General features: G+C 33.1%; 1 long non-coding RNA gene across 1 annotated transcript; it reads right to left on the bottom strand.

Moving 5' to 3' along the window:
- LOC134262611 (uncharacterized) lies at positions 1-2,661 on the bottom strand. The gene is made up of 3 exons (XR_009991042.1): positions 2,551-2,661; positions 1,011-1,158; positions 1-435 (listed from the first exon to the last, which is right to left on the bottom strand). It is a non-coding gene; the product is annotated as an uncharacterized LOC134262611 (long non-coding RNA).
- Positions 2,662-4,910: the final 2,249 nt, after the last annotated feature.

Raw genomic sequence — 4,910 nt, 5'->3', positions numbered from 1 at the left:
ATCAACCCCCACTCCTAAAATCTTCCCTGGTATTTCTATAGTTTCTGTAATATTCCCTCATCCCATCATTTATTTCAAAGGTCATTAATTTTACTTTAAAATGAAAACAATTAAATACCTGATTTCAGCCAATGGCGTAACGCCTACCCATTCAGTATTCTGTTTAATGTTCCATAACAAACAAAGCCATGTGTGCATCCGGGGATTTGGTGCTCTCATTCCTATACTTACATACTTACCTGTCCCAGAATTAGTCAATTGTGGTAATTTCAAAGACTATACACCTACCTGTGAACATGTATGAAATTTGAGTCCTGTGACTTCAGTGTATTGGATACTGTGACCATCTCAAATGATGACACCTTACTGCTACCAGCACAGTTTAAAGGAGTGAATGACATCTGGGCCGGTGATGATATTTGAATATATTGGTGACTGTAATAAATAAAATATTTGTACAATGAATTGTTTTTGTGTTTTAATGTTAATAAAGTGATATTAAGTCAAAATTGAGTCAATAATTTCATAAGGGTGGATTCTACCCAGAATTAGGTAAAAAGCTCCAAAATTGGATAAATCATAGTTAATTAAGCAAAATTCAAAGGTTTTAAAAAGACTGATATAGAATTATTTATGCTTATGCAAAGTAAATTATTTAAGACTCTGATATACTAATTGATTCTTATCTAATCCCTCCTATTGCTTAAGTATGTACAAAAAAGTTTCCCCACCCCCCAGTGAAAAACACTTAAAGAAATAGCAGGTGCCCCCTTTTATTTTTGTTTACAATTAATTTAGACAAGTTTAAATCAATCCTTTTGATAACAAATCAAAGTTCAATATCTGTAGTCTTATACATTACAATCAGAAGCTACTTTTTGAATTTCATGCTAAGAAAAGGAGAATTTAAATAATTTTTTTTAAAAATTAAAGAAAAGCAAAAACTGACTTCAACCCCCAAAATGTACTATACAATAAGAGGCTGGAAAGTTAATAAATAAAAAATTTACCTGCAATGTACAGAAAACTGTCCGACAAAATACATCGGGTGGGTAGGGAGTCTCCATTTTCTTCTTATATAGAGAAAATGCCCCTGCTGATCAGAGACCGAGCACTCCCAGGGCCAAGAAAGCTGAAAGATGAAATTCCTCTAAAGTGCTTAAATGAAAATAAATCAATAAAATTAGTCAAATTAAGCATAAATCATGAATGAAACAACAATATTTTTCAAGTTTTCTAAAAATTTCCTTAATTACATGTCTTCTACATAGCTAAATGTATGAAAAATGGATCCGCCAAGGGTGGAATACATGTTTTTTCAATATTACATAATATTACATGTAAATATAATAAAGGTCAAATGTCATAAATGCAGTTCAAGGTCATTACAATAATTTATGAAAAAAAATCAGAAGCCAAAGGTCACAACTGTTAAGATATCATCATGTTGAAATTCTGCCTGTCTGGTCAGCAGGTCTAAGGGAAGTAACTCTAAGTACAAAAACTAGAAACCATTAGAAAGTGAGTCGCAGCGAGTAATTCTGATCAAACTACAAAGAGCGAAAAAAGAGAAAACATAGACCTTTGTGTAGCTACAACATAGAAACAACAAAACTACAAACTGATCACCCTGCAGCCAAGAAAGGGGGGGGGGCAATCCAGAGGAACACATACACTACCAAACATGAGATGACAAGACAGAAAATGTCCTCCTTTCACTTGTCCATCACAAAAATTCCTTTTATGTGCCACCTTAATTATTAGAAAAAATGCCAAAAGTGCAAAAGTCTAAGAAACTAAAAAAAATGAACACCAGGTCACTGTCCTACACTTCCATAATATACACAGATAGAGCAAAACATAATAAATACACAGTCACATGTACATGCAAAATACACACATAAATCTATGTATACATACAATCATTCATCTTAAGAACAATCTAATACATTTTCTTAACTTACCTTCCTCCTTTGACCATGTCAACTGTACACGACTTTACTAATTTCTATCTTCTCTTACCCCCCCCCCCCCCTCCTCTCTTTAATAGACCCAAATCACCACTAACCCCATTACCGCAGTATACTAATTCAAATTTTTGCTAAATTTTCTCTCGAAATGTCATCAATCTTCAAATAATTAGCTAAAAATAACATTTCATGACTTTCAAATCACTTTAAAGTGTAAAAATTGGGGTCTCTATAGGGAAAAGACCACTAATTATTTTCCCATAGAACTCCATACAAACCTTAGGCCCTCTCAGTACTTTACTATGACAATTTCAGAAAAATCTTTAGCATCATTTCAAACTTTGTTCTAAGCCCTAACAAAAAATACTGAAAAAAATATATGGTCCCATGGCGTTTATAGGTCAAAATTGCAGTTATTTTCAACTTATAGAGATTCGCAGTAAATAACACGCGGCATAAAAAATCAACCCCCACTCCTAAAATCTTCCCTGGTATTTCTATAGTTTCTGTAATATTCCCTCATCCCATCATTTATTTCAAAGGTCATTAATTTTACTTTAAAATGAAAACAATTAAATACCTGATTTCAGCCAATGGCGTAACGCCTACCCATTCAGTATTCTGTTTAATGTTCCATAACAAACAAAGCCATGTGTGCATCCGGGGATTTGGTGCTCTCATTCCTGTAAATGTACACTTTAATTTCTTCTTCTATAAAGTTTTTGAAACATTTAATGGCAGGCGCGTAGCTGCCTATACGCAAGTACGCAGGTGCGTACACATCATTTTCAAAAAAAAAAAAAAAAGAATTTAAAAAAAGAATAAAAGAACGAAAATAAAAGAAAGAGAGATATTTATTCGAGAAAAAAAGGAAGTAGTATCGTGTTTCAAATTATTTTGCGTCTTATTGTGTCGATTTAAATTTTGTTCCGCATGTCTGTACAGTCAAATTTAGTCTTTTAATAATACAGTGAAATAATCAATTTCAAAAACATCTTCCAAAATTCTTGAGGGAGAAAATCTTGAACCAAAATGTTCAACTGTTTATCCGCGTAATCCTGATTATCGGACAAATATTTGGTGAAGGAAAGCGATCTAAGGGACTTTGATCTCAAGAAAAAGTTTCAAGAATTTTGGACGACTATGCAAGATTTTCAATTTCGGATCCGTTGAGGTATAATGAATAAATGTCGTTAAACAAAAAAATGGTAAAATTTAAATTACGCTAAAGTAAATAATAAAATATGTATGAATATCTTCTGTTACTGATATTACCAATTTATAAAATTATATTATAAGCATTCTCACATTGTTTAAGCTATCAGAATATAAAGAAAATCAAAAATGAGACACATCCCCCCCCCATCAACACCCCCGTTTATTTTATGAAATATTAAAACTCCAATGATTACGATATTGAAATTATTTCTCTGTTTTATCTTGTCACACTTGTAAACTTTTTTTCCAATACTAAAATCTCCGTGAATTGATTTGATTAAATTATCGTTCTCTTAATTCTTGAAGTATTCATGGAAGTATAACTTTGCTAAGTGCTTGCTCGAGAAAAGAGATGTAGCGTGATTTCTTTTCCGGGAAAATGACTAAATTTTTTCTTAAAATCCACGAGCTTCCGGGGGCTTCGCCCCATGGGCCCCCATCAGGGCTTCGCCCTGGACCCACTGGGGGCCTCAGGGCGGCCCCCAGACCCCCGACCGTTATTTGCGTACACTTCGTTTCCATCCTGGCTACGCGCCTGAATGGTCTATATGTATAAAGTGTCATACGATTTTTGGTCACTGCCATTCCTATAACTATTATTTTGACTCCATTTATAAACTGGTCCTAACTGACATATATAAGCAGTTAACAACGTTGTCTTTGTAAGTCTCGTCATCTTAATCGAAATTTGGAGGAAACTTGGATTTTTATCTTGAATTGGTAATTCAGCTTTTATCTCTCCCTTTCTCAGGAAGCTATTTATATTACAGTCACTTCTAAAAAAATTGTTTCCAACAATCAAACTGAATTTGAATGCCATACATATCCTGGATTCCTTAACTACATAAAAATACTTTTAGAGATACATAGCAGATTCCAGTAAATACTCTACCAGACCCCCTTCTTTACTCCTAACAAGATATTGAGGGAAGTAAAATTGAAGCTACAGGAGTATTGTGCAACTCATAAAGGAATGAGCATACACATGGAGAGCCCTTACATGTGTCATGATCAGACAAACAGAAGGATCCGTAGACAAATCAGCGTGTGTATGGTCCGATAACAATGTGTATGAAAAACTTGTTAGCATACGACTTACTCAAAGATTGTGTAATTTGTTGATGTGTTGTGTTGACCACAGAAAATAATGGCTTTGTGCGATACAGTATACAGATACGATACAGTTGAAATTCTTGTTTCATCAACTTGTTTGTCAATAGCTTGTTTGTCGTTGGAAATTGTTTGCATGTAGTACATGCTCTTGCAGATAAAATCATCTGGAAGACATAGACCCATATGCAGTTAATAAGGGTATATTGCTACTCAAGTAAGCGAAACTTTCATCTAGTATGAATAAAAAAAACATGCTAATAATGGTCGAAATTTGTTAAACTGTATCATGAGAATTCTCATAGATGGTTGAGGATTTTAAAAAGAAAAGGCATTTTTATTAATTTAGATGAAAATAAATCTGTAAACCTTTATATAAAATTTACAAATTCACACATTATACTTGTATGTACATTTAAAATTGATTTTGTGCAATTAAGTGGTTTAAATAACAATTTTAAGCATCTTATGTTGAGTTTGGAAGAAACATTTACCTACATAATTTCTCCCCATTTCTTTAATTAATTTCAATATAGGAAAAAATATAACCCTCTTTAGATTGAGAATTCACTTTGTGATCAAGGAGCAGTATAAGTTGTTAATGCAAACCAG

This window comes from Saccostrea cucullata, unplaced genomic scaffold, assembly GCF_032062105.1.
Source record: "Saccostrea cucullata isolate Sc308-1 unplaced genomic scaffold, CSIRO_AGI_Scuc_v1 ctg11532, whole genome shotgun sequence".
In the NCBI taxonomy this organism is placed as follows: domain Eukaryota; kingdom Metazoa; phylum Mollusca; class Bivalvia; order Ostreida; family Ostreidae; genus Saccostrea; species Saccostrea cuccullata.
Note: the sequence above shows the minus strand (reverse complement) of the source record. Positions and strands in the feature narration are given on the sequence as shown.